At 40.2% G+C, this 18,074-nt stretch overlaps 1 protein-coding gene across 9 annotated transcripts in view; it reads right to left on the bottom strand.

Annotated features, from left to right (window-relative positions):
* MAP2K5 (mitogen-activated protein kinase kinase 5) overlaps positions 1–18,074 on the bottom strand; it is a 281,469-nt gene that overhangs the window by 52,701 nt on the left and 210,694 nt on the right. The window lies entirely within an intron of this gene.

Below are 18,074 nucleotides of genomic sequence, written 5' to 3'. Positions count from 1 at the left end.
ACAATGAAAATAAGGCCTCACTCAATTAAAGAGACTGTCTTTACCCTATTCCACATATTTAGGTAAAAATGCCAAATTTTAACCCACACATATTTTACAATGGTGAGAAACATGAGAGCTGAGAGAGAGGGGAGGTGAAAAAAGGACAATGATAGCCACAGGGTAGGAGAGAAGGTAGGGAAAGTGTAAATGAGAAATTAATGATTATTTAAGTAACACACAAATGGTCTTGTAATTAACAAAGAGCTGTGAAATTATTCTTGTGTTGACCTTTGTTTCTTTTACTGGATTTGCTATTTATTTACACTTTCCTTTTTACTTACAATTATTTGTATATTCAACTGTCCTTTACTGTTTGCCCCTAATAGAATAATTTGGATCAGATTTTTTTTTTTTTTACTTTAATAGAAAGGCTTTTATAGGGAAAGCTGTTTCCTGAAAAGGAATTTCAGCCTATTTGCCAGTCTAGGCAGCCTCCTCATATGAGAAAGCCAGTGAATTAAGGATACAATGAAAAACTCCCAACTTGACCACCAACCAAAACTGGGATGGAGGTGGGAGTCAGTCAAAAAAGCAGAAAACCACACAGCAACAGACCACCACCACCACGCGACACAGAGAGCAAACCTCATTACCGCTTGCAAAGGAAGGCTTTAAGAATTTAGGAGTTTTTCCAAGAATGACAGAGAGCGCCACTGTGTTTATAGTGTAACAGCTCAGGATGTAATGAAATTACACTGCAGAGTACTTTAACAGTCATCTCATTAGACCTACAGTTGGAACAAGAGAGCCACATAAAGTAGGCAGCTGCAAATGACTCCATTCTCATCTATTCTCATTTGCTATTAAAAATACCTTTCGGCGGCTTTTTTCCTCCCTGACATCCCTACACAAAGTGCCCTGCAAAGTATGATACATGCACCTATTTAAATTAACAAAGGAATGACTTATTTTAATCTCACTGTGCTTTGGAGTGCTTTGGCCATTTGGATGAGCAATATATCATTACATACAACCTTCCAGCGCTGCAGGCAAGAAACTCAGAGCATGCAGCATTTGGTGGGAGCCAAACAATTTCTCTAGCACACAACTGTGTCAAATGCATGCATGTATTCATTATTGAGAACGAGAGGAAATAGCTTTGATGTAGTGGAAAAAAGAAGATGATAAAAGCACCTCTGCAATATGCGTGTCATTATCAATGGTGGCAGATAGATACAATTGCACAGCCTCCTATGTGATTAGTAAATATACATATAATTGCTGTGGCCAATTATCAGAAAAATGAGATCGGTAATTACAAGACAGAAAATTAACTAGAACTCTTATTAAGGCTTTGTTTCCAATTCAAACAACTGGAAACTGCTGGATAATACAATTAAATCAAAAGGAACTAAGGGGGTCAAGGCAGCCAAAAAACAAAACAAAACAAAAAACAAACAACAAAAAAACCCAAAGAGGCTATAAGAGAAGAAACATGAACAAAATGTTTCTTGGTTTTTGCATATCTGTCTTCTTTGAATTTAATCTATTCATCCAGAAGAAGGGATGGTTAGTAATTCTAAAACTAAAATTCTCATCAGTAGAGAAAGGCTAAGAGGAAAACAAAGGAAAAATGGGAGTGAAATAAAACCTTGCCAAGTTCAAAGGATTACATGCAGGCATTACATAGAGAGGACATGAAAAACGGGGGTGGATGTGTGGCTGATGAAACAGTCCACTCAAAAGAAACAAGACACGAAATAGCATGACAAGTCCTCAATAAAGGTATATAAAATGGCCACAGAAGTCCCATCGGTTTGAAGAGCAAAAATAAAACATGATATCAATTTCAGCTGCAGCCTGTTTTAGGAAAGCCATATATATCACCAAGCCTGTAAGATTCTACAAGGCCCAGTTCAAGAAATGACATTTTACTGTCTCAAAAACCATTAGTAAAAAGATAGTTCAAAGTCTGAGGTGTAAAAATTATGGACTCTGATCAGTGAGGAAGCTTCTCTAAGTCATCGCTTCATGGACTTTTTTTTAAGGGTGTAGTACTGAAAGTACCTGAATAGTAGTTGCTCTAAAATGCACTATTTAGGAAAATAAAAGCCTGCTATCTTAATGTGGTTCCATATTTACCAAGATGGTTAAAATTCTGGACTGGCTTTCTATAAAGATCCAGTATGAAACATGATGCTAATGTGGGCCTCTTCTCAAAGTATGATATCAAAAGTAAATTAATGAATTATAGACTAGCAACATGATGAAGAAGTCATGTAAAAACGGATGACAAACAAAATGAGGAAATGTGACATTTTGCATGGGTAGTTAATTTTATTTAAGACCTGATATTGTAGCCTGTTAAGTTCCTCATATTATAAAACTAAGGAACACTGGGTGGTACCCATGAATAATTTATTTCACTTCCTAAAATGCCAGCCCAAATCGACTTTGCAGAACCACAGCGAGTGGATTCTCATCTCAGTGGTGCCTGGAAAGAATCACTCATTAAAGATGTGGGGGAAATTCTAATCTCACGTGCACAATGCCAGATATTTATTTTTGTTTTAAAATCCATGTCTCCTGCATCCCTCAAGGGAGAATCTTCTGAGATGCAGAAGACTGACTGGTAGGGGGATGGTGAGAATGCCACACATAAACACTGGGCAAAGGCATTTTCTGAGAGTCTCCAACTCCACACAAGTATGAAGGCTGTTAACACTCCAAAGGAAAGCAAATGAATATATCTGAGAGTGTTCTCTGCACTGCAGTACTTGACAGTATACTTTTCTCTTTTTAAAGCAAATAAAATTACAAAGTTAGTTTTGATCAGGATGTGAAAGATCTGCAAGAACCTGCCTATTTTGTTATCTAATTCAAACATGTGAGGAGGGAGGCATACAGTAAATATGCGCTCCGGTTTCACTGTAGCTCACAGGAAGGGAAAGTACCTAGTCATCGGAGGGGTTCAGAGACTCTAGTAAAGCAGTTGCTGCTACATCCCAAAAACGCCCTTTATGAAATATGGGTTCTGGCAAGATGGAGAAATATATTTCAAAAATTTAAATGTGGGTTGAAGAAGCAGTTACACTGAATTCTCAGTACTGGCTGACACTGACTCTAAATTGTTAATGAAAGTCACTCTCTTTAAGACCTTGGGTGCCATACTTCACCCAAAGGGCTTTTTTTTCAGATGCTTTTCCATTGAACTTCTAAGCACAGAGGTATAGAATGAAGCAGTGGACACAACCTTAACCAAAAGCCTCAATCTGAGAGTCTAGTCTCAAATCAACTTTAGAGTTCTGCTGAAGTGACACAAGCTGGTTCTTGTTATCAAGCAGGCAACTGTTACATAAAAACAGCTGCCATAAACCATTTTAGTAAGCAATTCTGGTCATCAAGGAGGACAGTTTCCAAGCCTTAGAGGTTTCAGTAACTACCTGGTCAGCCCCTTTTGCTAAACAACTGGAACACAAGCATGCAGCACGCTAGAGAACAGCGAAGGACAATAGGAAAAAGTTTGAGTGATGCCTTTGCCTTGTGAATAATGAACAGTTCAAGAAGGTCAACCCATTACAACTGAAACTGTTTAATTATTAATTATGCACAATCTATGAGCAAAAGGACAAGTTCAGAATGCTTAATGTATGTTAACTTCAACTGGACTCTCTCTGGGTATTTTGTTATTAGCACTTGTCAGCAAGGTACTCAGGCATAAAAAAAGGCAAGTAGCAGAAAATGTGTGTGTGTGTGTGTGTGTGTGTGTACCTGCACACTCAAAGAGCTGGTGGAGGAGACAAGGCAGGAAGAGGTCCAATTCCAACCACAGCTGCTGCTAGTTCACTTACAGAGTAAGTGTGCCAATAAGTATATTTAGTGACCTTGAAAGCAGGCAGATAAGCTGGATATTCCAAACACAGAAATCATCAATGAGAAAAATGCTTTCAATATTCAAGGAATATTCTTTTTTTAAACTATAACGTATCTTGGCTTTAGAATAAACTGTATTATTAATCTACCCTCCACCCTGCAACTCCCCACCCCCACACAAGTGCATGTAAAACTGGTAAAATCTGAATAAGATCAGTGGTTTGTGTCTTGTATCTATGACAATTTTCTATCTACAGTATAGATACTGTACTATACTGTTTTTTTTCAGATGGAGTCTCGCTCTGTCACCAGGCTGGAGTGCAATGGCGCAATCTCGGCTCACTGCAACCTCTGCCTCCTGGGTTCAAGCGATTCTCCTGCCTTAGCCTCCTGAGTAGCTGGGACTACAGGCGTGCGCCACCACGCCCAGCTAATTTTTGTATTTTTAGTAGAAACGGGGTTTCACCATGTTGGCCAGAATGATCTCCATCTCTTGACCTCGTGATCCACTGGCCTCGGCCTCCCAAAGCGCTGGGGTTACAGGCGTGAGCCACCGCGCCCAGTCGATTCTGTACTATACTTACGAGATGTTACTGCTGAGGCAAACTGGGTGAAAGGTACACAGGATCTCTCAGTATTATTTCTTACAACTGCATGTAAATCTAAAAATTATGTCAAAATACAAAGTTTAAAAAGAAAAGGTAAGGGACAGGGACTATTTTTAAACAATTAGATGAGGCCTAGATTCTTAGTAGAACTCTGCTTTGTATAAGGGAGAACGCTGGCATAAATACTCAACTGGAAAAAAGTTAAGGGCCCTTTGCTTAAAAAAATATTCCTGAGGACTATATTTTTGCCTGTAATTCATAATTAAAGGTGACAGTGGGACCTGACAATAATGTGGTGATTAATTCAGACACTGATAAGGCATAACATAAAATACTGTGTAAAAATGATACAATCATTCATTATTCATTCATTCATTCAACAGCTTTTGTGGGCATCTACCATGTGGAACGCAATGAGCCTGGCATTGTGGAATCGCTGATACTTAATTCATATCCTCAAAGAATCTGTGTATTGTTCTGAGGGATAAGACGTGCACCCCTAATAACCAGCCCTGCAGGATGGAGGAAGTGGCCACATAAGAGTGCCAAAGCTGGGCACTCAGGATGAACGGGGGGCACCGAGGTTTTGGCTCAGTTTGACTGGTAGAAGTGAGTTCACAAACTAGGGTCATGGGGAGTAAAGTAAAAGAGTCTGCAGCATGTGAGATACCTTATTTGCTCCCCTACTTTCTTCTTTCCTCTCTCCCAGACAGCACCTGAGGGTGGGAGGGACCTTGAATGTTGTAGTCTGGGTCCTGTTCCCTTCTCCTTATACAAAACAGACATTCCTTCAGACCTTATGCATACTGGCAGTAAAGCAAAGGAAGATAGGACAACTTCTCAAAAATCACAAGGCATTGGCTGCACTGGTGAATTCTGAGGTCAGTTGTACTGTGGTTGGATTAAACCAGCATGGCAAATTAAATGAAACATGGCCAGCCCTCTAACTTTTTTTAATAGCCCACTTCTAGACTTTGGTGTCAAGCCACCAAGCCAACAGGTGTTCAACATCAGAAAATCATCTGTAGTCTGACCAATATTGAGAGTCATGCTCTATTTTAAAAGTAAATCTTTTAATTCATGTCTGATGTTCCTTTGGCCTGGCCCAACAATGTCTACTCTTAGGCACTGGGATTCATACTAATTGGTAAAGCTCTGTTGGATCACTGCATTCTATCCTCAGTGCTGGGATCGAAGATCATTTGTTATTCTAGGGGCTTCATGCCCGGCAGGATAGCGTTTTGCCTGTCAGACCCCAAATTGGTTTCTGAGCCTCCACTGTTCACTGCCTTAGAGTAGCATCTTTATGAGACAACTGGCAGAACCCATAGGGCAAATCTGTACTTGCCTGGGGAGAGAACCGAGTTTGTTTTTAAAAAAGAAAAAATCTAAAAAACAAAAAAATGAAAAAAACTGGACCCTCACCTCTTAGGATCTTCATAGAAGCTAATCTTCAAACCAAAAACAACCTGTCCAAAGTGTAAACTAATGTGAGATTCTGGGAAATCAGCTACATTTTCATATTTTAAAGGTCCTCAGTGTTCATATCTGTACATACCTGCTGTAACAGAATGTAGACGCGGGGAGAAAAAAGCAGTCACATGTTATCAGAAGGAGAAAGGTGGGAAAGAGATGAATAGGTGCTCCTGGTCTGAGAATGAGTCTCGCTTAGAGTGAGTAGCCATAACTACATAGCAGATTGTATGAATTCAATCAATGCTTGTTAAAACATTGAGTTTATTTTAAAATGTGGACACTCCATGAAGGAACAATCAGCATTTTGACTCTAAGTGTATTTTTGATTTCATGATGCAGATAGAACTGACCTACTTCTCGGGGTGTTATGAGGGAAAACATCAGGGTGAAAGCAAGGCTTTGAACTTAGGAAGGCTGGCACATGACATACCAGAGAAGCAAGCCTCCAACCCTGCTCAGCTGGAGAACAGAAAGCCTGCCTTTTACTCATCCCACTCCACATCAAGTCTTGAGCAGAGAAAGTGAAAGATGATTCAATTTCCACACTGGGTCAACCCATGCTCTGGGCTGCCAGGCATGACAAATTACATATGTGGGCATTTTGGTGTGAAGTTCTGTCCACTGGGTCTGGGCTGACAGTAGCAGCTCATTTAACTTGTCTCAGATGGGCCTGGAACCACGGGGTAAAGGCCTGAATTTTTGCCACTGAAAGGCCCATCCTACCCATAAACCCTTCAATCAAGGAGAACCAGCTGTTAGCCAAGTGAACATCACTACCAGATGGCTTATAAAAAACAAAATATAAACGAACAGGTCTAAAGGAATCTGTCTCTGGGTAACTGAGATTTGAGATTATAGAGATTTTTTTCCTATTTTCTTTTTCTCCTTAATGTGTTTTGGAAGTTCTTCAGTATTGGGATAAAAGAGAAGAGAAATGATCTTTGTCATTATTTGTCAAAATGGACTCTTCATTTAGTCTGCTTGTTTTTTTTTTTTGGTCATTTAAAAGATTTATATTTACTTAGAAATGTTGTAAACATATGGTAAAGATCTTAGTGTTTTATAACATTTCTTGAAAATAGGTGAGTGGAGAAACGGAAAACAGATTAATCTTTTAAACTGTATTTATAATTGCTTCCTTTCCAAAGCCAATGAACATCTTTTTTCTATTTTAGGTCTCTTTTTGGTCATCAGCCATAGTGCACAGCATTTTTTAGAGGTGCCTACAGGAACAATACACACATACTCACACACTAACATCCACATACATCTCCCTTTTCAGTGGTTTAGTCAGAGCAGCAAAAAACATACTTGTCTCATACCGAAGGGATTTCATTTACAAAAGTAAAACCTGTTATTGTCCTCTTTCTCTGCAGCCTCCCAGTGCATTTCTACTGCTTTTCATAAAACACTGCTGCAAATAATCAAGCATGACCACTGACATCCACAAGATTGAGTTTTAGGAACCATTAAATGAGCTCACCCTCGTGGGAAGTCTCCTGCTCAGGCTGGTCTAAAGGTAATTATTCAGCAATTCCTACCTGTGCTTTTACCTTGTTCCTGTATAGTGTTTGAATTTCATACACTGGTCAGGTCAACTTTTTTCCTCAAGAAAAGTCCAGCTATACATGTTTGATCCAGTACCTAAATTAGAATGTTAATATACACACTGGCATTTCACCTGGTTCTGCAGAAGTGCTGATTAAAAGCAGTCTAAAAGGCAGATCATAAACTATATTAAAAACAAAAGAGAAAAATCTAGGAGAGAAAAAAACCCTTAATAGGTACTCAAATGAAAAAAAATAATTGATCTTTTCATAGATAAAGAGTTAAGATTGAAACATCTGAACCACATCCACACACTGTTGAAGTACAAGAACCTGGCAGGTCCGTGTCCCGAAAAACCAGCAAGCCATAACACTATCCAGTCAGCCTCTGAGAACTCACTGTAAATCCAAAGGCCACATCACCATACTGTATGTCCTCCTGAATGTTCACTCGACTGTTAGTTAAAATAATTACTGCCATTTGCCACCTGCACTGCCAGCTACAGATAAGGGGGGAAACAGAACTACCAGTGGCTGCATGTATGAGTGTTGGCTATATTTGCCTACACATTTTTAAACAAATTCAAAGGCTGCTTCAGCTTCAATTCAAAGGCTGAGAATTATACATGAAACTGTGCATACAATAGACAGACAGAAGGGAATTTAAAGCTGGTTTAAGGAGACACTACACCAGTTTAAAATTAGTTACTATGAGGGGAACAAAGGGAAAGAGGGAGGGAGGGAAGAAGAGGAAATGAAAAAAATAGAACTACATACTGTGAAATGAACAAGTTCAGTTAGAATGTTCATCAGGATTTGGAAAATCATAATGCCATCTGCTACTCTGGACCTCAAAACATCAGGGATCTCGTGGGCCCAGACGTTTCCATTTCCAGGAGGAAGGAAGGAGCTTACACTCCCTGGAATGCTGCCTCCATTCTGGAATGGAGGCAACACCCCAGCCGACCAGTTTGGAATCTCTTTTGAGAACATTTGTACTGCTCACATACACATTTTCCCTGGTTTAGAGAAAATTAACAGCCGGCAAAACGATTACAGCAACTCGGCAGTGAAGCAGAGCAGTGCCCCCAGCCCAAGCTGCTGGGTAACTGACCCTGGCATCCAACTTGGGCTCAGGGTGTGTAGGTCCCATCATGGTGGATTAAATGAGCATTGTCCTATGGCTGGGTAAGACTTCACAATAGAGCAACACATGTTAAATGACAGCAGCCAAAACTGGCCCCACCAGGCAACTGCCCATTCACAGACCGCTATTCACAGGCCTCCACCACCAAGAAATTAATTCATTAATAATACATCAGGCTTCATGGACGATTCAAAGGAACACAAAGCTACTTGTTCAATGACTGCCTAAAGATGCAGAATTTTTTCTGGTTAAAAAATCCCCACAAATCTAATTGACTTACTAAATCAAAATTATGGGGATGTTTATGATAATATTTTGGTTAGTAAAAAAGAAGAAATGGATGAGGTCTATTGGCTGCATTCACTCAGTGCCACTCGGAAATAATAAAAATACAGATTTTTTTCAGCAATAGTTAATAAAATCCAATTTTATATAATTGTGTGTTTAAAAAAATTTTTTTTTTTACTTCAAGTGACTTTGTACATCCTTCAGACTATGAAGAAAAAATTTTCTTATAACTTGTTTCTTCTGTAACATTTTGTATTCACTTCTTTCTTACTCCTCCCTCCTGACAACTCATAAATATGAATTAAATATAATTATAAATGAACAGAACATTAACTTTTGGATTACTGCTGTGTTTTGGTAGAATGTTAATATCATTTCTAAAGAAACAGTTATTACCAATAGAAAAAGTAATTACTAAAGGAATCCTGGCCTTAATGCTAACCTATTTTCAATTTTCAAACCAGCCAAACTGAATTAATTTAAATACACTGGACTTTTCAAAGAAGGTATTAGATTTCTAAAGATTGCCTTACATAAAAGAGGAATATCAGTTTTCAGGATCCCAACAATATATTCCCAACAATTTGAAACACAGGTCTAGCTGACAATACCGCTGAAAGGACAGGACCATTGTATACATATGGTTGTATTAACTTACTGAGTTTCTAATGCCTCAGTCATTAACTAACACAAGCTGCACATACCACGAAATCCCACATCACAAAAACCTGTTTGTGGGAGTGGTTAGAGCTAGACACTGTGGTCGGACACTGTGGGTCTGCAGGTCCTGTCTCCCTTTAACCACCTGCAGTTATGTGCTGTGACAGGAACAGGTCATCCTTGGGATGCTGGGAATAGGAAGGGGATGGTATTCCTTTTACTTCTTGCTAACTTCAGAAGCCAGAATCATGGTAAAGTCTCTCAGGCAAAAGATGAGTGGATATTAGTTCCTCTGAAGTTGGTTAATCCCATTTTTTCTTTTTTTCTGGGACACAGTCTCACTTTGTCATCCAGACTGGAGTACAGTAGTGTGATCTTGGCTCACTGGAACCTCCACCTCCCAGGTTCAAGAGATTCTCCCACCTCAGCCTCCCGAGTAGCTGGGACTACAGGCACATGCCACCATGCTTGGCTAATTTTTGTATTTTTTTGTAGAGATGGGGTCTCACCATGTTGCCCACCCTGGTCTTGAACTCCTGAGCTCAAGTGATCTGCCTGCTTTGGCCTCCCAAAGTGCTAGGATTACAGGCGTGAGCCACCACGCCTGGCCTAACCTCGCTTTTGAATTTCTGGGTGGTATTATTGGGCAATCATTCTTGCCATCAGCATCCCCCACCCCCCAGCACCAGCTATTTTCATAGCCCAGTGGCTTCTCAGGCACCCTGCCTAGGAATGAGTGATTCTACATGAATGAATTTTTTAAGATAACACATTTAAGAGCCAAACTTACTGTATTTCAATAGAAATCTTTCTAAAAGGATTCACGTTCCTCCATGCCAAATTAAACAGAGTATGCAGAATAGAATTCAATTAACTGAAAGATGTGGGGTCATTCATATGAACAACAAAACTGAACTGAGCTGCAAAACACCTATGCCCTTTGAGCATGTCTGCAGTGCAAAGTTGTCTTCTTTCATAGCTTTATAAAAAACCTCTTCCTTTGATGCCAAAACGTTCAGTGGTCACTCTTTACTTTCTTCAAATCAATGATAGTATAATGTAAGGAGCCTTACCCTTTGATTGTCACTCAGTTTCCTTGTCTGTAAAATAGAGTGTGTGGGGAAAGAATGTGACATGGGGAAACACTGTGTAGACCATAAAGGTTAAGGTGGCCGGGCGCGGTGGCTCACGCCTGTAATCCCAGCACTTTGGGAGGCCGAGGCAGGCGAATCACAAGGTCAGGAGATCGAGACCATCCTGGCTAACAAGGTGAAACCCCGTCTCTACTAAAAAAAATACAAAAAATTAGCCGGACATGGTGGCGGGTGCCTGTAGTCCCAGCTACTCGGGAGGCTGAGGCAGGAGAATGGCGTGAACCCTGGAGGCAGAGCTTGCAGTGAGCTGAGATTGTGCCACTGCACTCCAGCCTGGGTGGCACAGTGAGACTCTGTCTCAAAAAAAAGAAAAAAAAAGGCTTAAGGCATCATACACTCTCTGTCACTTTTTGGATTTGCATTTCTGAGGTCTTGAAAAAACAGGTGTTGAGATTTATGCATAAATGTCATTTGATGAATATTTACAAGAGCCTACAGGATGTTAGGTGCGGTACTAGGAAGATAGAAATAAAATGTTGTTATTTTATTAAATAAATAGTTGTTAAACTCATAATTGAATCTGGAGCAGGAACAAATATGGTTTTGAATGAGGTGCTCGATGATCTCTCAAGAACAGAATGCTAATCATCTCATCCCTTGAACATGCCTCTTTCCATGTGCCCCATCTCAGGAGGGTACCACCATGCACCTGACTGCTCAAGTCCTGTGATTCATCCCTGAACCTACCTCCCTACCCTCCCTTATAACCAGTTACTTACCAAATGCAGTAGTTCCATCTCCTAAATACCCTTCAAACACGCTAAGGCTGTCCTGATTAAACCCCTCCAATTTCTGATCGGAACTACAGCTTCCAATGTCCTTTCCAATCCATCTTCCACAGCTCTGCCACAGTGGTTTTTCTAAAACACAAATCTGGCTATGTTGATCTCCTGCTTAAAACTCTTTCAGTCTCCCCATCCTCCCTCCCCCACAAATATCTCTCAGCATGGGGTATAAAGATCCTTCAAAATGTGGCCCTTGGTTCATCTTGTAATACTTGCCCAAACACCCCAGCCATACTGAACCCCCTGCAGGGGCCTCAGATCTCTCCAAGGCTAACTCTTATTGGCTATCCTTCAGTCTCGTCTCTTCTACAGAGCTTCCCTGGTAGCCCCCGTCTCCTCCACTGAGTTGTCTCCTCTGTTTTCCCAGCACCTTGGCCACACTTTAATGATAGAATTTATATGGCTACAAACATCGTTAAATACCACATCGTAAATACCCATTTATGTGAGTGGTTGAAATGACAGTCACTGTGGTCCTCTGAGAGCCCAGGCCATCAAGTCTCATACCACTTACACCACCTGCAGTTTAGTGATCTGCATATATGACTGTTTACTTGTCTGCCTCCCTAATAGAGTAGTGGCTCTTGAATGGTGGCAAGAGCATCTTATTCACTCTCCATTCCCAGTACCTAGCTCTGGGATTAACACAGGTTTACAGAATGACTTTTGGGCTATCATCAGTGGTTTCCAAACTATAATCTATGGAACTCTTAGTTCTCTTATGCAGGTGTGTGGGAAAGGGGGTGGAGATCTAAATCTCCCATCCTCTGGCCCAATCAAAATAGCTTCATGTTCATCTATTTTATAGGTTGGGTTTTTGAGCAACATAAAGGGGTCAAGCGCTTTTAGAAATGTGTGAAAATCAACTACTGTACCAATGGGAAGATACAATCTGATTTGCAAATGTCTTTTAGAAATACTATTTTTTATGCAAATAAAAACCACAATGAAATGTCAACTCACATTTTGTTAGGATGGCTATTATAAAAAAGTCAAAAGGTAACTAGGGATGGTGAGGATGTGGAGAAAAGGGAACCCTTATACACTGTTCATGGGAATGTAAATTGGTACAGCCATTATGGAAAAACGGCACGCAGGAGGTTCCTCAAAAAACTAAAAATAGAACTACACTATGATTCAGCAATCCAACTTCTGGGTATATATCTAAAGGAAATAAATCACTATCCTGAAGAGACATCTGCACTGCCATATTCACTGCAGCATTATTCACAATAATCAAGATATGAAGACAACCCAAGGATCAGTCAATAGATGAATAAAGAAAATGTGGTATGGATACATACACCAAAATGGAATCTAACTCAGCCTTAAAAAAGGAAATCCTGTCATTTGCAACAGCATATGAACCTGAAGGTTCAGACAGATGAACATGCTAAGTCAGTCAGACACAGAAACACAACAACTGCATGATCTCACTTAATATGTGGAATCTAAAATAGTTGAACTCACAGTAGCAAAGTACAAGAGTGGTTACCAGGGGCTTGGAGGGTGGGGGAAATGAGGAGGTGTTTGTCAAAGGGTACAAACTTACTTTTATAAGATAAATATAGCATGGTGATTTTAGTTAATAATCCGTATTATATATTTAAAATTTGCCAAAGGAGTAGATTGTTAAGTGTTATCACCACACACACACAGACACATACACAGTAACTGTATGTGGGGTTGGATATATTAGCTTGATTGTGGCAATCCTTTCACAATGTATATGTTTATCAAAACATCACATTGTACACCTTAAATACATATACTATTTGTTAATTGTACCTCAATAAAGCTGGGGGAAAATATAACTTTCACATTCCACAAGGCACAACTGTATTCAAAACTTACGTGTATCTTTACTTTGTCTCTTATTTCTTTCTTCTTGTTCTTGATCAAAGAAAGCAGCATAAGAAGAGGGTGAGAGAGAGAAAATGTTGCCATATAGGGGCAGTCTCCTTCAATCAGGAACAGGTGGTTTATCCTAGAGTTTATTTGGAATGCATATGATACTCAAAACACAGTGTCCCTTGTAGGAGCACTGTAATAATGCCAGGGTTCTGGGCCAATAGAGAGGTAGCACTGTGGCAAGCCACAGCTCTAGGAAGAGGCCTTTGTGCCCTAGTGTGGGGGAGAGATGCTGGCTTTCTCCATTAGGTTTGAGAAGGACTAAAGTGGATTTGCTTAAGATGGAAACAGACTTTCTTGACAAAACCCCCTGAATTCAACAGCTCATCATTACAAAATCCCACTTATAAAAGTGTATGTCTTCTGCAAGTTCTTATGACTCTAACCATAAAACTTAATGAAGATATAAGAGAGCCTCTACTATTTACTTATCTGCCTGGCTGGCATATGCACATCATTATGGTGGTGCTAAAAAGAATCATTATGAATAGAGACAGTCATCTACCCTACCAAACACCTGGACTCACAAGAGGCCTCACATGGACTCCACTTGGACGTGGCTCCCCTGATGCTTTCTAGAAATGCTAGTGAAGATGACCAGTGGTGGAAGGAGGCACTGTTTGATGCCAGCCCAGCCTGGATGCTCAGTGAAGAGGATGGAAGTTAACCACATGGCTAGACACTTCTACCTATGTGAGTCAGGTTGACTAAGGGGCAGTTAACATTTCTGTTCTAGAAGAGGGTGACACTGAACAAAGTGGGATGAGAAAATGGAGGACTGGGAAAGGGAGGAGAAAAATGAGGGAAGAGCCTCCTTTATAACAATAATACTAAAAAAACCTCTAAAGGCCGGGTGTGGTGGCTCACACCTGTAATCTTAGCACTTTGGGAGGCTGAGGTGGGTGATCACTTGAGGTCAGGAGTTTGAGACCAGCCTGGCCAACATGGTGAAACACCATCTCTACTAAAAATACAAAAAAAATTAGCTGGGCGTGGTGGTGTACACCTGTAATCCAAGTTATTTGGGAGGCTGAGGTGGGAGGACTGCATGAACCCAGGAGGCAGAGGTTGCAGTGAGCCAAGATTGTGCCACTGCACACTCAGTGAGTCAAACAGAGCAAGACTCCATCTCAATCAATCAATCAATCAATATTTAATAGCTAGCTTCTAAGATTCTCCCTCAGTTTCATTTCTCCTACTACCCACCTCAATAGAACTGTCTTAGGAAAAAATACAGATCTCAACATGCCAGACCTTCCAATCATCTCCCTTGGCTACAGGGCAACACCTACGCTTTTTGGTACAGCATTTGAGATGCTCCCTGTATTTTTTTCTAGCTTCACTTGGGGCCAACTATTCGTCTTCAAAGCTGCCTCACACTTAGACACCTATGGTTGTGTCCCTCCCTCTGCTGGGACAATCTTCTCCCCACTTTCATTTTGTGAATATCAAGGTATTTCCAAAGCCCAGCTCAAATATCATCTCCTCTCTGATGCTTTGCTATCTTTCCACATCTTCCAACCTTGCACAGCACTGTTTACATGGCTTTATTATAGTTTTTAATATAATGAATCAAATCTATTTCATGAGTTTGTCTTCCACTAGATCATGAAGTCATCCAGCACAGGGATTTATCCCGACACCTGGTAGAGATCACAACCCAAGCAGGAGCTCAATAAATGTCTCTTGAAGTAAATAAAAATACAAATTTTTCTAGCTGTGGTAGTCTTCTACGAAATGGAATGTGGTTTAAGAGTGTCTTCTCTTTTCTTCTGCTGAAGCCCATCCTATCCAGCCAAGCAACTAAACACAGGCCATCACAGAGAAACTCTCTGCTTTCTACTTTTCCCTTTGACATTGAAAATTTAGAGACAATTCACAAAAAATAAAATTCACCCTTTTAAAGTAACAACCCAGTTCCAAAATATTTCTACCACCCTAAAAAGAAACCTTGTACCTATGATAGTCATTCTCAATTCCCTTCTCCCCTCCAGTCCCTGGCAATCACTAACTCATTGACTTCCTGTCTCTATGGACTTCCCTATTGTGGACATTTCATAGAATATGTGGCTTTTTGTGTCTGATTTCTTTCATTTAGCATGTTTTCAAGGTACATTCATATTGTAGCATTTATCAGTACTTCATTCCTATTTATGGTCCAATGTGAACTTCTGGATTCTTTTCTACATTTGGGCTATTACGAATAATGCTGCTATGAACGTTCATGTATAAGTTTTTATGCGGACATATGTTTTCCATTCTCTTGAATGAACATTTACCTAGAGGTGGAACTGCTTGGTCATATAATTGTTCTATGTTTAGCTTTTTGATGAATGGTCAAGCTGTATTCCACAGCAACCATGGAACCATTTACATTCCCACTAGCAATTTATGTGGGTTCCAATTTCCCCACATTCTTGTCACTACTTGTCATTTTCTGTTTTTCTTTCTTTTCTTTTTTTTATTACAGCCATCCTAGTGGGCATGAAGTAGTGTCTCATTGCGGTTTTGATTTGCATTCCCTTAATTAATTGTTGAGCATATTTTCATGTGCTTATTGACCATTTGTTTATCTTCTTCAGAGAAACGTCTATTTAAATCCTCTCCCCGTTTTTAAATTGGGCTATTTGTCTTTTTATTTATCATTGAGTTGTAAGAGCTCTTTATATATTCCGAATAGCAGGCCTTTATCAGATATACGATTTGCAAATATTTTTTCCCATTCTGTGGGTTGTCTTTTCACTGTCTTGATAGTGTCCTCTGACACACACAAGTTTTTAATTTTGATAAGGCCCTCCTTTTGTTTTGTTTGCTTATGCTCTTGGTGTCATAGCTAAGAAACCATTGCTAACCTAAGGTCATGGAGATTCACATCTATGTTTCCTTTTGAGAGTTTTTACTCTTACAGTTAAATCTTTGATCCATTTTTTGAGTTAATTTTTGTGTATGATGCAAGGTAGGGGTCCAAATTTATTCTCTTACATATGGATATCCAGTAGTCTCAGCACCATTTGTTGAAAAGACTATTCTTTTGCTACAGAATGGTTTTGGCATCCTCATCAGAAAACGATTGACCATGCATATATATTTCTGGACTTTGAATTCTATTCCATATGTCTATCCTATACCACTACCATACTATCTTGATCAGTGTAATTTTGTAGTAAGTTTTGAAATCAGAAAGTATAAATCTTGCAACGTTGTTTTCTTTTTCTTTTTTTTTTTTCCAATGATTGTTTTGGCTATTCTGAGTCCCTTGCATTTCCATGGGAATTTTAGGATTAGTTTATCCCTTTCTGCAAAAAAGCCTACTGGGATTTTAATACAATTACACTGAATCTGTAGATCAATTTTGAGAGTATTTCCGTTGTAACAATATTAAGCCCCCACTTCATGAACATGAGATTCCTCTCCTCTCCTTTTTCCTTTTTTTTTCTTTTTGTGTTTTTTGAGAGGGTGTCTTGCTCTGTCACCCAGGCTGGAGTGCAGTTATCTTGGCTTACCGCAATCTCCGCCTCCTGGGTTCAAGTGATTCTCCTGCTTTAGCCCCCTGAGTAGCGGGGATTACAGGTGCCTGCCACACTGCCCGGCTAATTTTTGTATTTTTAGTAGAGACAGGTTTTCGCCAGGTTGGCCAGGTTGGTCTTGAACTCCTGACCTCACATGATCTGCCTGCCTCAGCCTCCCAAAGTGTTGGGATTACAGGCGTGAGCCACCGTGCCCGGCCTGTCTTCGGTCTTTGCACTCCTGATAGTGACCTTAGCAAAACTAAAAAGTACCATATGAAATCAGGACTTTGGGAGGCCAAGGCAGGCGGATCACTTGAGGTCAGGAGTTCGAGACCAGCCTGGCCAACATGGTGAAACCCTGTCTCTATTAATAATACAAAAAATTGGCCAGGTGTGGTGGCGTGTGTCTGTAGTCCCAGCTACTCGGGAGGTTAGGACAGGAGAATCACTTGAACCCAGAAGGCGGAGGTTGCAGTGAGTGGATGTTGTGCCACACAGAACTCTAGCCAGGGCAACAAGAGCAAAACTCCATCTCAAACACAAAACAAAACAAACAAACAAAAAAACCGAAGACAGATGGTCGGGTTGTTGGGACAAAAGGTAGCCATCGACAAGAATGAGGAGTACCTATAGAGAACAGGGGCAATCACAAGAGGGCACAGGAAAAGTACTATGCAGAGCAGTATAGCCATGTAAGGCGCGTTAGCCTGGGGGCAAAGGGCTCTATACCCTTCAAGAGGCCCGAGAATATCAATGTCAACGCCAAACACTCTGGCAAAATGGTTGGCAAAATTCAGTGAAAGAATAAGGTAAACCCCACACAATTTTACAGCCCTGGAGGGCATCAATACATCAAAGTTTACATTCAGTACCATGTTCAGAACAAGGGACTAAGTCACTGAGAAAAGGTTAAATGATATTCACCACACTCCATCAACAGGCTGCCAAGAACAAATAGATTTTAGAAACATTTCTTTCTAAAAATGCAAATTTCTCATCACTGTCAGAGCTTACAGTCATAAATTTCAGTTATCTAGACAATAGGGGCTGACTTATTCCCCAAAGATATCAGATGGCTAAGGCTTCAGGTACACATAGACACACATCACTTATAAAGAACCAAAGCACTTTATA

This window comes from Chlorocebus sabaeus, chromosome 26 (assembly GCF_047675955.1).
Source record: "Chlorocebus sabaeus isolate Y175 chromosome 26, mChlSab1.0.hap1, whole genome shotgun sequence".
Classification (NCBI taxonomy): Eukaryota; Metazoa; Chordata; class Mammalia; order Primates; family Cercopithecidae; genus Chlorocebus; species Chlorocebus sabaeus.
The sequence above is the reverse complement of the archived record's forward strand: the minus strand, read 5'-3'. Positions and strand labels throughout refer to the sequence as shown.